Source organism: Anas platyrhynchos, chromosome 2 (genome assembly GCF_047663525.1).
Source record: "Anas platyrhynchos isolate ZD024472 breed Pekin duck chromosome 2, IASCAAS_PekinDuck_T2T, whole genome shotgun sequence".
Lineage (NCBI taxonomy): Eukaryota > Metazoa > Chordata > Aves > Anseriformes > Anatidae > Anas > Anas platyrhynchos.
This window is the reverse complement of record NC_092588.1, coordinates 28622751-28644262: the sequence shown is the minus strand read 5'-3', so window position 1 is coordinate 28644262 and position 21512 is coordinate 28622751. Positions and strand designations below refer to the sequence as shown.

At 34.7% G+C, this 21512-nt stretch overlaps 1 protein-coding gene across 9 annotated transcripts in view; it reads left to right on the top strand.

Moving 5' to 3' along the window:
• Positions 1–407: 407 nt before the first annotated feature.
• Positions 408–21512, top strand: part of RALYL (RALY RNA binding protein like) — a 413930-nt gene continuing 392825 nt past the window's right edge. For 2 of the 9 annotated variants that reach the window (XM_038174140.2, XM_038174141.2), the window contains exons 1-2: positions 546–686; positions 1604–1690. The gene's annotated coding sequence lies outside the window, so the exon portion shown is untranslated. Of the gene's footprint in view, positions 687–1603; positions 1691–21512 lie in introns of all 9 variants that reach the window. The other 7 variants (XM_038174147.2, XM_038174146.2, XM_072034489.1 and 4 more) reach the window with 6 other exon arrangements.

The window sequence follows — 21512 nt, the reverse complement described above, 5'->3', positions numbered from 1 at the left end:
TCGCCGGGGCCGGAGCGGCAGGAAGGTGCCGGGTACCCCGCGTTGAGCCTGGAGCCGCAGGAGGGTCAGCGCTATCCCCCCCAGGGGGCGAGCCGGGCGGCAGCAGGACCCCCGTGCACGCTCTCCCTTGCACACACACACGCACACACACACAGTGCCCCCGTGCAACCCCACCCAACCCCAACGGGAGCGGCAGGAGGGGCAACCCCATCCCTCGCACGCCGCTGTCCGCCGGGGCACGGCACCCCCCTATCCGCACACCCCCCAGCCCCGGTGGTCTCGCACCGGCCGGAGGGCAACAGGCGGCCGGAGGCTGCAACTTCGCGCAGCGCCTCCGAGCAACTTGCGCCGCCGTCTCCGCGTGTGCGCGCTTGGCGGGGGGGGAGGGGAGGCGCGGGGGCGAGCGGCACTTGCCGCGGGTGCGGGGCGCGGGGCGGGTGCGGGGCGGCGGGGGCCCGGCGGCCGCGGGGGCTCGGGGCGGGCTCTCTCCGCACTCGCTCCGCGCCCGGCGCCGCCGCTGCGCCCTCCCGGCTGCGAGTCCGCCCGGCTGCGGATCACGTGGCGGTTGCCGGAGGCAGAGACTAGAGAGGAGAGGAAAAAAAAAAAAGCGCCTCATTCCTTCTTCCACCGCCATACTGTATTTTATAGTAACTCTCATTTTTATTCCTCCCTTTTACTCCCGCTCGGTGAGTACCTTTCCGCTGACATTCTTGTCCTCCTTTTTTTGTCCTGTTTTTTTTTTTTTTTTCTTCCTTTTGTTTTTTTGTTTTTTCGTTTTTTTGCTTTTTTTTTTTTTTTTTCTTCCTCTTTGATTATTGTTTAAATGGATTTGATCTTTTGCTGATGACAAGTTTTTTTTTTTTTTTTTTTCTTAGCATGCGATGGTTACTAAACTATGAGCAAAAGGTGCTGCTGGGGCCGGGAGTCACTGGGAATGAAAAATGATTATATTAATAATACAGACTTGCCAGTCCAGCAACAACTGATATACATTTAGTAGCTATATATCTATATATGCAACTGGTTTTGTTGTGGCACAGAAAAACAATGTGAAATATGATGCTTATTTTTTTTTTAAGATAAGAGAAAAGGCATGTTTCTAACTTTTTTTTTTTTTTTTTTCTGCAGAGGATTTTCTCTGGTGTTGTTTTATTGTATTTTTTTTATTTTTTTTTTCGTGTAGGGATGGGAATTGCAAATACATTTTACAGCAGTGTTTACAAAGAGTTTGTAGTCTTGCAATACTGGTGAGAGCCACAGAGCAAGATGTTAATTTTATTATTTTTGTTATTGTTTTTTGATGCTCAGTGCAATCAGCAGGGTTTTTTTCTTTTTCTTCTTTTTCAGTTTTTGGTACCTGTTTATAACATGAAACTTTTCTTGCAGCGTGTTGCAGTTACTATTTTTAAATACTTTTTTTCCTCCTTAAAGATAACTAAACAAAATATAAAGCCAAAGAAATGCTTGTTACTTTTGCACATTTTGCACCTTGACTTTTTTATTCTTTTGCCGGCATTATTTTATGATGGTTATTGTTATCATGATGATGATGCTGATAGATATATACATATATACAAATAAATACATTTTCAAATGATGGCAGTGGAAGGTTTTCCTGGAGAATGAAGTGCGGTTTGGTTTCCTTGTCAACGGAAGATGAAGTGAACAACTGAACATCTCCCCAGTGCAGGTACTTCATCTGCTTGTAGGCGTTTCCACGCTGTGTAAATTACATTGTGAGATTTTTTTATTATTATTATTTCATTTTTTTTTATTTTAAAGAAATCTCCTTCCACCCTTAGCTTAAGGTTTCTGTGCAATTCACAGGAGGTCTGAACTAAATATCTCTGCCTCGTAATTGCTAAGATGTGTGCAAAATGTTGCACTAATTGAGCCTAGGTCGGTTAAGCTGAAGAGAGGTGTTTTATGTACTGTGCTGTAAGAGGAGAAGGCAGCTGGGGAAAAAAAAAAAAATCCAGATTCTTCCCCTATCACCTGCCCCCCCCCCCCCCTTTCCCTAACCTCCCAGCCAAAAAAAAAAAAAATCCCAAACCAGAACTGTGTGAAACCTTGATATCCTTTTTATGAGAACAAATACTTACAGGACTTTAGACAAGAACAAAACCCTGGCCCTGTTTTGCGGTGACTCGTGTATTTGTGTGTGTCTGTTTAAAAATTATCCATTAGAAAATAGCTGTGAGAGAAACAGCAAAGGAGGCTCCCTCGGAGAGCTGGCTCCTTGCCACATGAGACATATTTCGTAGCCCTGAGGGCAGCAAAACCCTTATATCCAACTTCTGCTCTTCATATTAAAAAGGCGTAAACAAGGCAGCAGGTTGCCTCTTGTGAATTTAATTCATTGGGATGAAGATTAATCAGAAACAGATATTTGCTTGAAGGTGTTTCGTTTTGTTTTGATGATTATTAATGCCACTGGCTGGCAGGGAATGGGAAACTGTTACTTTCCGTGACGGTCACTGAGAGTTCAGGATTGGAGAAGAAACTGTTACTTTTCATTGATGGCACTTAAATGCTTAACAGAGACTGCCCCTGATGTAGAGACAGGATATTGGCTCTCTAAAATATGATTTGGAAAGATTTTTCCAGATGACAGGCTTGTGTTTGTTGTTGTTGTTGTTTTTGTTTGTTTGTTCTGTTGTTTTTTTTTTTTTTTTTTTTTTTTCCCCTCTTTCTCTCTCCCTCTCTCTCTGTCTCTCTCTCTCTCTCTCTCTCTTTTTTTTTTTCTTTTTTCTTTTTTTTTTTCCTTTCCAGAAGGAGGTATCATGCAATATTATGCTAAAGAAGTGTTGAACCCTTGGTCTGCAGTGTTCTCTATAGTTTACTTTACTGTGATGGGTTTGCTTAATGTATTTTGTATAAACAACCTCTAAGGATTTGTAACTGTTCATAAACATAAGCTGTGTATACAGATGTGGAAACCGAAGTAAGTTACAGGGAATATATTTATTTTTCTATCATGATATAGGCAAAAATGTGTCTTCTGTTTGTAATTCATAGAGCTATAAATTCATTTGGACGTTTTAGGCTTCTAACACTTATATGTACATTGTTCTAACTTAACAGCTACCTTTAGAGAAGAAAGTGTGTGTTAAAGTAGAAAGTGTGTCTTCAGCATTCTCTTGTACTATTAGTCATGTTGAAAAGTAAATATTTACATAGCTATGTTTCCATGAAGAAAATATATATTGTGTATTTCAGGTGTCTTTTTCCAGTTTAAATGTAATATAAATATTTAGCATACATGGTTTCTGCTCTGACATGATAGAATACTTCTGACAGTATATCGGGGTCAATCATCCATGCATCTAAAAAACACTGTCTAGATTTGACATACAATCTACGATAGATTGTGATGACTTTTCTGAAATAGTTACAATCTCTTGGGTCAATATTTTACACTTTAGAAAGACTCAGACTGCTTATTTTTTCATGATTTAACTTGAAAGAAAGCCATTAAAATACAATAGTGATTGAAACTTTATCCTCCACTTCTATTTTTGTTTCTGTCTCCCCTTATTTTTAAATTAAAGTTTTTCTTTAAATTATGTGGATTATGTGTAAGAAAAATATTTTTGACATTGCTGAAGCATTGAAATAAAGTAACTAGCTTAGCAGTTTCCAGAATAATATTACTTTTGTCCTTTCATTCAATGTTGAGTGTGTGTTGTGTGAGCAATTTTGTACAAGTAGTTGCTATGCGAAGATCTGATCTTGCTCACCTAGTCCTGTCTTGAAGTTTGAGTTAAAAGTTTTAGAAATCTCTATTTACAGCACCCAGATTTTGTCTACAAAGGGCCTGTTGTCTCAGTAGCACAGTAATCTAACATACATAAATACATTTAATTTGAAGAAATCTGTAACTGAGTTGTCATTTCATGTGTATCAAACAGTCTTGGGATTTAAAAATATGGATAAAGGTGCTAATTTTGAAAAAGGATACCCCTACCTCCTGCAGTATGTGGGTACAGTAGGATTTGGATCAGTGGAATTGATTCCAGCTTGGTGTTTCCATAGTTATGCTATGACTAACACTGCTGTGAAAGCACATTTGGAAAACCGTAGTTTGTGTAAAAGACAATTGCTATTTTTGGAAGGAAAAATAGAAACTATATCTAATGAATTGCAGTGTTGTTTCTACAAATGATAATCTAATTTCATCTTACATTTAGTGTGAGAAGCACTTGTACTGCCCCAACTCCTGAAAGTGATGTGTGTCCAGACTTAAATGGCATCTTCTATTTTATTTTAAATCTGATTTGGTATTCAGGTCCGGTTAAGAATTTAAGATACCTTTTAAAAGGTTTGTAAACTGAAAGCTTTGGAAAACTTTATTTATTTATTTATTTATTTATTTATTATTATTATTATTATTATTATTATTATTATTATTATTATTATTATTATCTTCCTCCATAACTAGCTATTATTAACAGTACTTACTAGCAAATAAATATATGTCAGGTGAATAAAAGTTAATGACTATGGTACCCACAGAGCTGGCTCATAAATGCACATTTTTAGCCACTGTAGTGGCCACAGCTGGCAGTAGGAGGATATCTTCTCACATTTTTTCCATATACTAGATAGGACTAGAGAGGCCTATGGTGTCACATCAGTTACATTCTACTGTTGTGCTAGGCTGTTCTCACTTTGTTCAGATTCAGCAAGCTCTAGTCCAGACTTAGCTGGGGAGCTGGGGCACCATTCCCACTGCAGCTCTTCAAGGGCTGGGCAGAATCTTACTCTTCTGGCTGTTGGAAACCTTGTTGCTGCCTGAAATTTATTCTCAGACAGTTTATACTCTGTTTTGTGCTAGTGCTGTCCCTAAAAAGTGAGATTCCTTCTCCACATCTCTGCTTTCCTCCGTTTATATTCCCAGTGTATTTTCAGAGAGCAAAAACAGCCTCTTTTTCACTTGAGTTTGTTGGGATAACTGGGTGGAGATTCCTGTTAGCACTGGCCAGAGACATCCACACCAGCTCTGAGCAAAGTCATGTTGCATCAGAAGCAGGGCATATGTGTTTAAGCCCTCTTTTGCTCAAGCTAATCTGTTCTGCTTTGAGCTGCAAACATGTCTGTCCAGCTTCCAACTCCCAAGTTAGCCTGGGTGTCTCCACCTGGAGCTGTGCTGTGGACATGCCATCTTCTGGTGAGATGGGCTTTATGCTGTGCTGACCTACCCTTCACTCTGCCTAGCCAAGCTGAATTTCTCTGGCTAAAGCAGAACAGCAAAGAACTCTCAGGGATTTCTCCTGCAAAACAGTTTTTTAGACTCACAAGAATCCTCCGGTTGTTATTTAGTGTTTTTCATTCCTACCATTGAGGGGAACCAGAATGAGCTTCAGCCAATGTATCAGGGACTAGCTTCTATTAGGAATATGTGTGAAAATTTGCCACAATGTTATTTAAAATACCTTTTCCTAACTAGTCTCTTCCTAGACTGCTGATATCTTAGCTTTCTTGTCTCCAAAAGCATTATTCTAAAAACAGTTTCCCTCTCTGCCAGTATTTTTTTTCCTTGTTTGCACTGAAGGTTTTCAAAGATAAAGAGATTTTAAAAACAAACAAACAAACAACAACAAAACCAGAAAAAAAATAAACTTAAGAATGTTTAAAAGTGTAGCTGATAGAACTGATAAGTCTTCCTTCAAATAAATGTTTTTTAAATTCACCTGGTCTTCTCAGAAGATTTGCTGCACTGTCAAAATCTGGAGCTGAATCCTTGTTTTAAGTACTTATGTAATTTCCAAACAGAAGGCTAAAGATTACTCTTTCCTGATGAAAAATTATGCAATCTGTGACACTGTCATCCAGAGTACTGGATTTAAAACCAGTATGTAGCTTCTTTAAACTCAGATCCTGACTGACAGAAGAAAACAAAACACTATTTTTAAATGGTGTGAAGAGTAAGGTGTAAAATCTTCACCTTTGTTAAGTTATTAGTATTGTTTTATGATCTTTATACAATTGCCAGGTTAATGTGACTTGAAGATTATTGTTTCACATATATACACTTTAAAATAATTTAAACCATTTTTTCTCATCTTTATTGTTCTATTTTGAATTGACAATAATCTCTAAAATGTACTGAATCCTTATAAAAGGTGTTTCTTGCAATTTCAGAGCTGTTTTCTGTGTAATATCTTAGCACAACAAAGTGTGATTTTCCATCTCTATGAATCATCTGCTAATAATTAAATCAAAAATATCAAGTAGACCTTCAAATTATTATGTAAATCTCAGGTTACTTAGCATGAATACAATGAACTCAATTTTATCACTGTGATATTCTGAAATAGAAAGATAGATAAGTAGGTAGATAGTCACACAGGTAGTAATTTTTACAGATGCTTTGAGTGTGACAAAGAATTAGACTAAACCTTGCATTAATTAGTTGTCTTTTTAGGGCTTAACAAACACTTTTGTTTAGGAAAAAATAGTTCAACCTTCTCTATGCAGTAAATTTATACACATGTGTTATCTACTGCCACTTGGCAAAAGCTACAGTGTTAAATTTCCTCTGTGGTCTCCTCCCTGTGACTCCCCATCTCTGGCTCCTCAGCATGCCTTCCTGGCCCAACAGGACTCAAGCAACAATGGTTCTGCAGCCGCATTTCAGTTTCAGGAACATAGATTTTTGCTGTGGTGTAATTCCTTCATGGTTACCCATAATAATTTCTTCTTGTCTTGTCTGGAAGGGGTTTGAAGCAGCAGCGGTAGATTTCGTATGAGTGGTAACCATCAGTGGGTATGACTATGGTAGTACATGAGTGGCACTCCCCAGGATTTTTATTCTGTCTTTCAACATTCATGATTGTTTCTCACGAAGTATCTGAAGCTCTGGTTACACTCGTTTTACACAGGTGTCCTTTCCCAGGTGAACTTCTCATATCACTGAGTACTGCCTGACTGCTGTGCAGTCTCTAAGCATCCAAGTCAATGTGGAGCTCTGAAAACAGCTGACATTTTTTGTGGGCAATACTGTGGTCCTCTGAGAGCTGCTCACAGCCCTTGGACAGCCATAGGTCCAGGCTAACCAAATATAGGCTGTTATTATTTATAGGACAAGAAACCGTAAAGGATCCAATAATACTTATTGTACCTTAATGATCACTAAATAACTTGGTGAAAGTTGGGCGTAAGTCTGCCAAAGATGCTACATACCAACTTCTTTTATTTTATCCTGCTCAGTCACATCGGTTGCACCTAGATCCTCCCTCTAGACAGGCATGCAGGGTCAACACTGTCTGACACAATTAATATATTCATGGGATTCTTTACCTGATTGAAGCAAGGCTAAATTTTCTCTGTAGACAAACATTATACTAGCACAGTACTTCAAGAAAAAAAAAAAAAAAAGGTGTCTGCATGTCTGCATTTTCACTATGTTTTTCATTGAAACTGAACAGCATCTATGTCAAATAGATAGAAGATGCATCTTGATCATTAACTATAATTTTAGGATCTGGAAGAGGTATTGCACTACTACTGCATACTTTGGATGTGTTAGTTTTAGGCTGACTTAGAATTAACTTGAAGTTTTTGTCTCAAAGAATTATATTTGCATGGTGTGGACAATACTGGTCCTTTCTGTTTGCTTATGTACAAACAGAAAGTGCAGTATGTTGGTTAAAAATATGAAGATGTGTGCTCTGCACTAAGCATCCTCTTTATTAGAATAATATGAATGAAAAAAATGCAAACATAAAATGTACAAACAGAACAAAGATATTTTTTGTGTATCTTTGCACTCAGTGCCTGCTCTCAAGTTTTACTGAATGCTAGCTAACAGCTCTTGTTGGTAGAGGGCGTTATTGTAACTCACTGACAGCAAAACACAGTGTATTTAGTAACTGTAGAATGTTTTTGAGCTTGGTCTGTAATACAGAGTTACTTTTTATAACAGAAAATAACTCTACCTAGCTGATGTATTTTATGGAAAGATCCTTCACCCAGTAAATGTTAAGACAGGTATTATACAACATTAAAAATGTTGTGTGCAAACTGTTATACTGCATCTCTGAAATACTGCAAGGTTGCCCTAAAGGTTTAATAAAAAAATAAACTTCCTGTTTCAGTACATGCAAAAGGGATTCGTTATACTGTGTTCTAATTAACAAAAATATCAGTTTTACTATCACACTTCTCATCTTGTATTTGCCACTGATTTCATGGGGTAAAACCTAACAGTTGTGATGCTGCACAATAGTCAGTTTTCTAATATTCTCTCTATATTTTTTCTCTATAATTTTCTCTCTCTCTCTCTGTCTCCCTATTTATATATATATATATTTCTCCTCCAAAATGCAGAAGAACAAGGACATAGTTATGTTTTCTCCTTGTATATACAACCTCTGGTTAGATGGGAGTTCAGTAAATGGGACAACTGCAAGACTGACTCGGAAAAGTTTTTCTTCTAACTGTGCATTTAGAAGTCATAGACAATTAATGTATATTATGCACAATGAAAAGAGAAAGTAGATTTAAATTTTGATGTTATGTCACTTTTGCTTTAGGGGGATAATTCATCAGCATGTTGATGCTATTTTTATTGTTTATTATTTTATGAGAGAAGCATACTGTGTTACTCTTCATCATGGTATGCCCTGCTCTGATGAGTAACATGAACAGAAACCTGGTCCTATATAAGCTGGTCAACGTTTCCTGTAAAAATATATTTCTTTCTGTTGGTTATGATAAAGTCGATTCACACAAAATGCTAGATTCATCTTATTTAAACTTGCAGTTAAAAAAAAAAAAAAAAAAAAAAAAAGTTTTTTATAGCTAAGCTAATCATCATTTTATCCATCTAAAAGTTAGTTACTGATGTCTAACAGTTGCTCAAAGTTTTGTAGTCAATGGAGGTATATAGAAGCCTCTAGAGAATTACAGATTATATCCCAAGATAGGCATCTGTGGATAGCTGAGATGAACAATCTTCCTAAAACTCTCTTTTCACTGATGAGTGAGAGAGTCTAGATTCCTAACATATTGATGCATAAAGTTGGGGGACATTAACCCCATTTCTCCCCTTTTCCCTTGTTGAAATGTCATTTTTTAATGAAATATTTTATTATTTCACCACTAATCTGGCCAGAAACTTCATGACTGTAAGTATTTATTTGAATTTCTGTCAACTTCTGCAGTAATTTTTGCAGTAATGCAAATGTTTTTTTCAAAATGGTTTGAATCAGTTCTAGACTACAACAAAAATTTCAAAGATTTCTGTTTGTTGGGGCCAAAATTTCATACCTTTTTTTTTTTTTTTTCCCATTGCTTCACATATTTTTCTGTTTATAAACTAATCCTAAAACCCAACCCTTCAATGAGTCTCTCACATAGTAGTACTCTAAAACGCAGAGATTTCAGTTATTGTGTACAAACACTAACCTGAGAAACCTTTGAAAATAATTGAAAGATAAGGATTATGTGGGTATCAATTAAATCAACTACTTACACTTTCTTCTCATATGTAAATGTATGTAGCTATGTAGTCACTGTGTCAAAATATTAGCAATAGATAACAAATAACAGATCTGGCTCTGAAAAAAGCTTTTAAAACATAAAATAACAAAAATAATACTTGATGAATGGAGGTGATCCATGCAACTTTGGTTAAATATTTAGATATTAATGTCACACCATTAATATCCTCACATACATACTTGTTATGAAAGGTTTCAGAAGAAAAAAAAATGCATTTTTTTGAATATGCAGACAGAATTTATCTTTCCCTCTCTTAGTTAACTTTAATTCTAGGCATGTTTGGAATTTTATAAGATCGAGTACCTACATTTGTAGAAATCAAGGATTTTTAGACAAAAATTTTTAGACAAACTTTATCTCAGTAAGTAGGTTCACATCCATTCCAGAACTTTGCCATTAACAGGATGCAGAACTCACCCATTTTTTGACATTTCCCCTTATTTTATATTATTATTATTATTATTATTATTATATTATAGTATAGTATATATATTATGATATATTATTATGTTGTCCTCTTTTTCTGCACTGTTAGCAAAAGCTACCATGTCATGTACTTTACTTTACCAAATCTTGATCTTCATCTCTGTTCCTTGCTACATATTGAGATTTCTACCTTAGGTTTATGTACTGTTCCACAAAAATACATTGTCTGAGCAGTATCCACAGTAAACAAACAACAATAAAAATAACAGATTTACAAATATGAACTCTTTAGCTGACTTCATGAAGCATTCAACTCTTTTCCCAGTTTCATTTATGCACCGTAACTTTTTTTTTTTTTCAGTCATGCATTTTGGATCAGTGTTGGGAGCGTTGTCAGGGCATTATAAAAGTCCCATGACCATAGATTGTCAGGACATAAAAGAGCACAAATGAATTTCTCTGTAGGAGTAGGACATACATGTATAAGCCAAACTCTGCCGTTTGATGTCACTGGGCCTAACTGTGACAGCTGCTCTGTTTGAGTAGGTAGTCCAAGCATGTTGAATGAGGGATATTTGTTCAGGGACACACTTATGAAAGGAGCAAATACAAGAAAAATAATTACAGTTCAATTTAAGGAAAGAAATAATTTCAGGGTTATCGACAGGGTTATTATTAATTATTTGATGCAAAAACTGTTATCCTATGTATTGTGACATTCCATCTCAGAAGTTTTAATATAGGTTCAGATAATCTTGACACTTGGTCACAAATATTAATATGTTTTAAATATTCATCATAATCAAAATAACCTGATTACTCTTCACTTTGGGATCTTTTAAGATCAAACTATTCTCTGCAAGAGAAACCTATGTCACAGTGATCTGCAGTTACAAATTAGGGAAAGCACTTTTTAAAATAGTGGGTAAGTTCATTTGAATTTCTGGATCCTTTTTATCTTTTATTTGTAATGTCTTTTTTATTTCAGGCTTCCTGGACCTTCCATCCTGCTCTGGACCTCTCCCCTGGCGCTGGCACAGCTCAGAAGGATGAAAGAAAAGGAAGCAGTAGGAAAGGGGTGGAAGAGGGGAAAGGACTGGAAAGAGAAGCAGGAGGGGCAGCAATAGAATTAGAGGAAAAATTTCCCAGTGGTTCAGTTAAGGTTCCAGAGAAAGAGACTGTTTGCAATCCCTGCTCCTGTTCACCTTCCATTTGGGCTCAACCCCTGTTCCCTCCACTGTCTTATCTTTCATCAGCACTACAGATATTTCACTACTTACTTCCTTTTTTTTTTTTTTTTTTTTTTTTAAGAACAAAATCAGAATAAAATCTTTACAAATACAGCACCCTTCTCACAAATTATAACACAACACTATTTATATAACTGGTCCTTGAAGCAGGATGTGTTTTTCTTCTAGTTAAGCAGACTTACATGAAAGTAGAGAATGGTTTCATACATCATGATGACAGAAAAAAAGTTTATGTTTCTCATCCTTTTTATACACAAGGTTAACCCCCTTCAAATCAGTGTGCACATGACTATTTTTTCAGTTATTTGTCAAGATCCAAAAGCAGACTTTCCATTGGCCTTTATTTACTTATCCTTCTTTTCCCCTTCTTTCAGAGCTTTACTTTCAGGGGTCCATCTTACTCCCCATTATCTTAGTGGGAGTATAAATTGAAAACTATCCTTAATTCTTTCAGTTAATTTGAAATTTACAGTGTACGGTTTTGTAGGCTAAATACCCCCACCAGAGTAAAAAATAAATAAATAAATAAAAAGCAATCTTTTTTTTTTTTTTTTTTTTTTCCTGCTGCGCACTGAGACTAACAGACAGAAAGGAAGTAGGGACCCTATTGCTCAGTGCTGGTTCAGCACATTGCTTGGTCTCATTCCTCCTGGCTGGAAGGTACCCATATGGTGAAGGTGGAGGAGTGCTCAGTTTGAAAGCACTCTTTGACCAAACATCTTTTTTAGCCCTTATGCATGTCTGCCTTCCCACAGCTATTCTCACCAGGAAGCCCTTCCACCTGACCAGGTTGCCTTACGAATGTTAACAGAATGGGTGGATCCAATAATTGGTCTTTCTAAGAAGGCATTTCTTAAATGTAGAGTTTAAACTTCTCCTGTGTCTCCCCTGTACCTACTCTACTAATACAGAAAAGCCAAAAGGTAGCAACTGAGCCAATACAAAACAAAGTCTGGTAACAAATGTAAAGATTTTGTCAAATACTAACTATTCCCAAATGCTTCTTATATACTATAGTCACTTAGGATAGTTGAGTGAAAAAAAAAAAGGTAAAAAGGTATCTAGCCTTACTGATGCTGGTGGAACAGGTCCAGAGCGGAATGATCAGGTCCAAAAGGCTGAAATATTTGATTTTATTTTATTAATCTTAAAATGACATTTAAAAGTACTGTAGACAAAATTGTTAAGTGTTATGCATATTTAGATGCAATAGGTCAAACACAAACATGCAATTAAATAAAAATATAATACATAAAACTACAAGAAAATAATGACTTCTTTGGGGAATTTTATGTTTAAGGATATGTTAAATTTTATTAATGTTTAGGAATTTATTTTTGCATTTTCTCAAGATGTGCTATAACCACTGACTGTTGCCTCATTAACTGACCAGAAACTTTAAACTTCGGTTGGTATTAAAGTCTGCCTGAGGTGTTGTTGCTGCAATTTGTTTAGATTTTGATTATTTGTGCCCAAGTTTATGTGAGTCATAAACTTGAAAAGTAGGTTTCTGATTTCAGCAATTTATTCAGAGCCCCTAAATTTGGTACTTTGGTTCCCTGGGTAGTATGTTCAAAAAGCAGACACCTCAGAAGAGCCATTTGAGACAACATAGCTTACTATGTACCTAGCTGCCTCTGGGAACTGTGGCCATCCCACAGGATGGACAGAGCTTGTGTGTGTGTGCTGGGACATGCTTTGCAGGGAGTACATCCATCCCCCTGCTTCACCTGGGGAACTGCTTTCCACATGTGAGGGATTTGTAATGGGGAGGGTTCACAGAAGACTCTGAGGAACTTACAGTCTGATGTGGAGCTTATTTTTTGTAAGACAAGTAACATTGGAGCAGGCAATCTGGTTTCCTCTTTGAGAATTAGACCAACTGTACCAACCCTGAGTCATTTTAAGTCAATTAAATGAAGCCTACATTATGTGTAAGTGACTTTATTTGACATAAAGACATGCAATGAAGCTTCCCCTCACCTGTTATTGAAATGCAATGTAGTGCGTCCCATGATACAGAATCTGGAGCAATTTCTAAAGGGGAGAAATCTGACTTTCTTGTTCTTGTAAGTAGCTATTTTGAAGCCATTGGTGCTGGTGAGACCATTAAGACTGCCTACACATGACAAGGAAGCCTTGGAAAAGGATCTGAAGCAGACAGATTTCAAATCAGTGGGTGGAGCAACAATGACTTCTTTGGACTGACTCAAATTCTTCAGGTTTCCTTGTTCCTACCATACTTTAATCTGTACCACATAATTTCATAATTTTAGCTTTGTGGTTTGCTGTGCAACTTTTCTCCTTCAGAGTGCAACAAAATAATTTCATATAGCAATTGCCATCTCACTTTTAAATGTAACTAGAGTATAATCCATAATCATCAATTTCTTTTAAGACCAGCTGTTTGCTATTATGTTTTACAGCCTTGCAGTGCATCAGTAAAGTATCTTAATAGAAGTAATAGAAGTGGAGTAATAGAGTTGGCACCTTCGAAGCTAGGAACTTCCTAATAAAAACTTTGAAATCTTTGATCCTTTTCTAAAATATTAGTTCTCTAAACGTATATTTATAATCTGCCGATTTCAAATTAAATACTTTGTGACCTATGGAATGTAATATAAAATACATCTCATGGTATTGAATGCTACATGTAACATGCAAGTTTTAACCTAAATTACATTAGTTTTCTAGTATTAGAAAATACTAGAAATTTCCATTCTATGAAATGGAAAATAAGATTTCCAAATTATGATACTTTTTTAACTACTGCTCACAGAGAGCAACAATTATAAATACTTCTGAAAATCAAGAGAATTTTGTCTCTCTCGACTAAATGCAGTTAAAAGCCTGACCTCAACATCTTTGCTGAAGTCTTGCTGTGTGCATAGCTTACTAAATATGATGGTAATCTCTATTTGGCTTAGAAAACAGCACTATAGTGGAAACAAGGCTGAATGAAGACAGTCATCATTATCAACGGGATACTTCATATATAAAATATATTTTAAGTAATTAAAGATGAGGCATACCACATACACTAAACATAAATTGATTAACTTTCAATGTAGTAAGAAAGCCTGGGTAGAAACAGGGAGTTAAGTACTGTTCTCACTTGTAGGTTTCCAACAGTTTTTTTGTAAATCCATTCAGGGTGGGCTGAGACAGTTTTGCATGAGGACACCATTTTTTGGTTTGATTTTTTATACCAAAGATGAAAATTTATGCATTCTATTTTCTCATAATGGTCTGTCTTTCCCAATCCCATGTATTTCAAATATTACAAAGAATGTGCTGAAGATGCATATATGAAACCGTATCCAAGTATATTCCCTGTTTTGTAATTCAGTCTATAACCACGTTGTTATTGATTTCATTGTGAACAGGATCAGGCTTCCAGTTTCAATCCCAATAGGCTGTGTTTCACAGCAAATCTGTTTTCACAGATTTTTGATTGTCTGTTTTCACAGAACAGACAATCTGATACCTGGTGAATCAGTACTCTTAGAGATGGAATAATAAAAATCTGATTTAATATATAAAATGCAAAGTTGTTTGTTTTTTTTTCCTAGTGATAAGATTGTATATATTTGTTCTGGTATATGAGAATTGGAAAAAAAAAAAAAAAAAAAAAAAAAAGCTGATGTATTGGGGTTAAACTCAAGGTCCAGCTAGTTCATTATTCTGTTCATGTTGGTAGTAAAGAATAAGAAAGAAAGAGAGAAAAAGAGAAAGATAGAAAGGGAGAGGAAAAAGGAAACTACTTTCTAATAAAAAATAAAAAAGTAGATTACCAGAATAATTACGCAAGAATAAATTATACAGGCCTATTGTTTATGTGTAACTTATTTTATAGTTTATCAATATTAATAAACTGATACTTTGTACAATTGGATATGTATTGGAATGGATCACACTATCATACCAAAGTAAATACAATATCTATTAATGATCATATCAATGAACAGCTGCTTTATATTCTGTGAAAAGCAAACAAAACCATAAAATGTATTATAGAAAGTATGCTTGAAGCAGAAACACTTTTTTTTAATTAAAATAAAAATCTTAATTTACAATATATTTGCAAGATGATTTGCAAAGAATACATCATTAAGTTGGTATTGCAGTTCTGATCAAACTACTGAAGTAATTTCAGAAGGCAGGAGATTGTAATTTCCTAAATCCTACCACTTTATTTTATTTTATTTTATTTTATTTTATTTTATTTTATTTTATTTTATTTTATTTTATTTTATTTTATTTTATTTTATTTTATTTTTTATTGACTTTACCAACCTATTTAACTTTTTCCAACATAGTGTTTTTTTATTGTTGTTGTTTTGTTTGTTTGTTTGTTTGTTTTAATGTATAATCTATATTTACGTTATCAACGGAGATTACATGTATGGACATAAGATTTTATTATGAAATATATAACGATAGTATAAACAGACATTTATGAAAACTGTTTTGGTGTATTGCCTTGTAGCTTCTTATTGCCCATCACGGGTTTTTGCTGAAAAGATTATAATCTCATTTGACAGAAAATAATAAAATAATGCATCTTTCTGTAAACACTGTGAATGAAATTTTGGTTACCATTGAAAATACAATGAAATTATCATTTTGCAATACCTTAAAAACAAACACACGGACAAGAGACTATTTCTTGTTTCTTGGTTGTTAGTTTTTAATATATTCTTTTGTCACAAGAATGTATATTATATTTTTTGTAATCTAGGCTGACAGACTAGGTCTACCTTTTGGATGTTCTTCTACAAATAGGAAAGTTTCCCACATTTTCTATTTGTAGCACTGTATGATGAAGTGAGACAGTAAGATTGTAAAGAGACAGGAAGATTGTAAAAACAGTAAGATTGGTTTAGTCATATCAGTATCACAGTAGAAACTTTGGAAGGAAGTCTTTGTTTCTGTGAACTTCAGCTTTTTATAGTCATTTGCCTATTTAGTATAACAGTAACATTTCTTTAACGATTTACCATATTAGCCAAATTTAATCTGAGACTTATAAAGTCTTTCAGCTTTATGAATGTTTATCATTTAAGTAATGATAACATAAGAAAACTGTTGTTGACTTGTGTTGCTGCAGTTCTTAGGAATCCAGTCATGAAGCAGGACTAACAGCTTATTTAAAAAAAAAAAAAAAAAAAAAAAAAAAAAAGTGTTTTACATGCAGCTTGCAATAAATGCAGCACCATGATGAATGCTCAGGATTCTGGATTCTGTGGTGCTATTTAGTAATAGCATTACTCCCCCACCAAAAAACAAACAAACAAACAAACAAACAAAAAAAACATATGGTATAAATATTAGATACTTTGCAATGTCAAATCATCTTTATTTACGTGTATTGGCTATATGAATTCAGTGAGTCCCAGCCTCTCACCAGCTATAAACTGAAAATGTAATCACTAAAAATATCCCTATCCATGTAAAAGTATTCTTTCTTACTTTTAGCAATTTTTATTTCATGTCATATATTTTATATAAGCCTGCTGTTATACTTTAGATATGTTATCATTGTCCTTTCTATAAGTCCCCAGGTAGTTTTTTCACTTGGAGATTTTTCTTATGTTACTATCTTTCTGAACACCTTTTACACAGCTCAGCCAAAAAAAAATAAAAAAATAAAAAATAAAAATCTTTATTAATAGAATAATAACAGTATATTTCAAAGCCGATGGAGCAGAAAGAGACATCAAAACCAAGTTAACAAAAAGTGAAATTATCCCAGTGAAATCTTCAGAAAAATTCTACAGACAGTTTGTAGGCAGAATTTTAAAAAGACATGCAGCTAATTTTGATTTTCAAATGAGCTGGCTTTCATTGAAGTAGGACATGGAAGTCCAAACAGAGGATTTATGAAAATATGCTAAGTTGTTACTTCATATAAGATAGGATCTTATATGATTTCTTATATGGTATAAAATAAGATATACATTCCTGTTTATTTATAACAGTTGTTTTGTTTTTTTTTTGTTTGTTTGTTTGTTTTTTTTGTTGTTGTTTTTTTTTTTTTTTTCCCAGCACCATGTATTTGGCCACAACTTTGTTGAAAAATTGTTGAAAAATAAGATAGTTGTTTCCAGAAGCAAGTCTAAAATAATTTTCTTTCAGTGAAACCAAATATTAGTTGATATGAGTACATGGAAGGATACTGTGTAGTCTGGCTTAAACATGGATGTTATCTTTATGCTCCATGTATCCATGCTAATCCAAAGCATGCAATTTCATCAGGCAGGGACTGATGTGGTTTTTAGTTTAGTTTACCTCTTGGTAGTGCAGGAACTCATTCCTGAGGTAGTGCAGGAACTTCATTCCTGACAACCATATTTCAAGGTTTCATATTGTATGTTTATGCCTTACACAAAATCACATATAGGTAAATGCTACTACTCACCAGTTTGTCTTCGATTGATATATAGACATTTCATGGACAAAAATTAACGTGCATAAGACAAGCGTTCAAGGGTTGTATTTTCAGGAAAATTTTATAATACTTTGTTGAAAATTGTTGTAGCACCCGATAAGATAAGGTTTGATTTAATGTAAATTGATATAGATGTTTTCTGTAGTCAGATTTTCATCCAATTACTAAAGTCAGACCTAACAAGTTAGTAAGATTTATGAAATTCTAGATTAAAGTAACTGCTATAAAGTGACATCTACAATTGCCACTTTTTGACATCCAAAATTGCATGCCACATATATCTAAATTTTAATAACATTTAGTATGTAGTTTGAAATGAAATCTTGTTGCAAAACAGATTAAATCAGAATTCTGCTTTGTTGTTGTAGATGCTGGTGGTGGTGCTGGTGTTTTTGTTTGGTTAGTTGTTTGGTTGATTTGGTTCATTTTTTATTTTTTTTTCCAAAAAAAATCTTACCATCATCTGACTTTTTATTAATGTAAAACGTTTTGCTAAAATCCAACACAAGGTATTTTCCCCATCTTACTATAAAAACTAATTATAAATTAGAGTATTTTGGATTGTGGTTATTTCTGGTGATTTCTGTAGTGATTTTCTATGCATTGCATAGAAAAAGGTTATAACTGAAAATAATTGTTTTCAAAAACAAGATACAAAAATGAACCTTTTGATTTCAATGTTTGTGGTTGTTTTTAGTTTTAGCTAGTATTCTTAATGGATTTTTTTTTTTTTTTGGCCAAGTCACATTTATTTGTAAAATGGAAAATGAGAAGGTTTTTTGTACACAGCAGGAAACAGTCAAAAAACAGAAAAATATCAAAACAGGCAAGGTGCTAGGCAGTGAAAGAAGCAGAGTATCTAAAGGAAGTATGTGCATACACAAAATAAACAACTAGTGCCTGGAATATCACTATGATTCCCCTCTTCTCATTTCCTCTCTTCAGCATTTAAGGTTAAAATTCACTAGAACTTAGATTTCTTCTGTCAATTGTACATGTCCCTCTACAGAGCAACTAGCATTTCTGAAATCTTTGAACTAATCCTGCAGAATCAAATAGAAATAATCCCATAAACATATAGTAGAAGTCAGGAAGGCTACTAAAGCTAACATTTTTGAAGGGTGTGTTTTGTTATTAAATTTAAAAGCTACTGTAACTTGAATATTTTTAAACATGGTGACCCATACCCCCAGCTCATATGAAAACTGGTAGGATGTCTCCATTAAATCAAGGGTGAATTAATTACCTGGTTTTATGCTCATAACTTGTTCATAGGAAATGTAATGGGATTTGTTTCCTTCTAGTAAAAAGTTGTGGAAAATAGGCTGATTAGTTCTGTAATCAGGAAGTAGGAAGATCATTTTAGTCTTCCTGTAGAATGACTGATGGATCTTTAAAAGTGTTGAGGTAATATATGTGTATGCTGTATGTACAGGGTGAGCAAAAAGGTCGGTGATGTGCATGAAACGTGCACAGAAACCACGAACTAAGACACCATCTTTTCAATGAAAGCTGTTTAGCTCTAGAGCTTCTCCTTTGCATTTTGAGAGGATTTAGAAGAATGCATTATTCATACTGAAGGAATAGTTAGAAAGTCAGTTGTCTCTGATGAAGGGTTGTGGGCTCAACCTTGCATTTTATTTTATTTTTTAATCCATTTTATGTTATGCGCTACTGCAGAAAAATATCTTGTGGTTTGAATAACATATTGATTATAATCAATCAGACATTTTATATAGACTAAGGTATGCTCTGCTTAGCAAAAATCACATTGACAAATTGAGCATATTAATGGATCCTAGCAATTTTGTCATGTACGTGTAGTTAGGCCCACTGAGGTCTTAAAATGTGAAGGATGCTCTAATAAACATGCTACCATTCAATAACCCAATTCTTAGATTGATTATTGGAGATATAATGGAACATGTTTTTACATTAAATCTTGAGAAGGCTTGAAACAAGGTTTCAAGCTGTACAATCGTCAGACATTCAGCTGTCAAAACACCATTTTTTCTGATTGTTCCGTTTTGGAACAATAATTGCAGTTTGGTTTGGTAAGTAAGCTTCAAAGCTGGTATGGCTGAAAGTAGCTAAAGAATCACATGATGTAGGATGCAATTTTAACTGTGTGATAAGATCTTTTAATGAAAAAAAAAAAAGGGGGGGGGTGGAATTTTTGCCTTCCGATAAAGAGAAAAATATTTATAAATTGAAAAAAATCTTTATAGAATCAGAACTTATTCCAGTGCTACTGTAACAATTCTAACAATTCTTTTTTTTTCTTTGTTTTAGAACATTTTTTTTTATTATTGGTATATGTAATGAGCCATAGTTAATATATGCTATTTAGCTTAATCTCTCTGAAACTCGGCTTTTCAGTATGAAAGAAAGGGGACAGGAAGAGAATGAATACAGACAAGGGGTAAAACCTGAAAATATATTCATGTCACCTGAGCCACAGCTGTCATTTCATGCATCAAGCATAAAATGGGACAGTAGGTGGGATTTGGTTTCACTGTTGACCTTGTGGTGTGAGCATATCACTTAGTCTTTCCAATTCTCTTTGCTCATTATCCAAATTACTTTGCTAGCTGGAACCACATACCTTCTTGTTGATGTATTGCAATGAAATTGCAATTTTATAAAAGAGCTGTGCAGTAAGAAGCAGTAGTAAGATGGATTCTTTACACTTTGTTGGGGAATCCCCTTGCTGCTGACAGCTCTGATTGATAAATATGAATCTTTGAGAAAATATTGCAACATCCTCAAAAACAAACAAAGGGAAAAAATATAATATTTATTTATTTATTGAAAGTACTGTGCAGAAACTTTGTGAATGTGTGAACAGGAAAATGTTATGACTGAGCATTTTTACACAAAACTTTATTCACCTCTATTAGAATGTGGGTTTTGGGCCTGAAGAAACTGCACTTAGTGAAGGGTTTCGAGAGTCAAAAGAGAAGTACTTCCAGGACTGATTTGCAATCATAATTTCTCAGATTATTATCTCCTTTAATTTGTATGAATGGCTCCCAAAAAGGATTTTAGGGATGCATTAGAAAAATATAGGACATTCTGGTCATAAAATTTCAGGGTCTTGGCATGTTCTGTTTGGTAGATTGGTAAAATATGGTTAGAGGCTCCAGCTGCTGTTAATTTCCTTGTACTGGGGGAATGTCTTTTTAAATGTCTTAAAAGGTGTTCCCTGACCTCTCTTTAGTACTACAGTCAGTATTCTCTGATCATTACTGAAACTTTAATATCAGCATGTATACACTGAAAGAATCCATTATTTCAAATTGATTCGGAAATAAAATAAATAGTATGCCAAGTACATTTGTTTATTGAAAGGAAACAAACAAACAAACAAACAAACAAAAACCTTTCAGTCTGATTCCTTATTGTTTCCTTTATTTTTGTTTTAATGATATAGTGAATAAAAGGTCTCTGTCATTCATGGTTCCAATGACTACCTCTTAGTTGTTTCACCAATAAATAGAGATGTGGCAGAGGAATCTGATATTTAGGTTTAATGATTGTTTTTTGTTATAAATTCTGTAGAAAGTGTCCTTAAAGCTGTTTTTCTGGAGATTTAAGTCAAACTTGAAAAGAAACACAATTCATGTATCTTAAATAGCAGTTTTCACCATGGGCAGAGCTAGGTTTGCAACTGTCTACATCTCTCACAGTCTTTCTGATGCTTTTGAACTGTGCCTTCTCTGCCTCATTTTTATTTTTTTTTTTACATCACATAGATGGGAATAAAACCCTTCATTATTAAAACTGTGACTCATATGTTGGGTTCTCTGCCACTCTGTAAGACCTAAAAAAAAATATTTTAGCAGCTGTGTTTTCAACCACTGTCACAAAGATGTCTG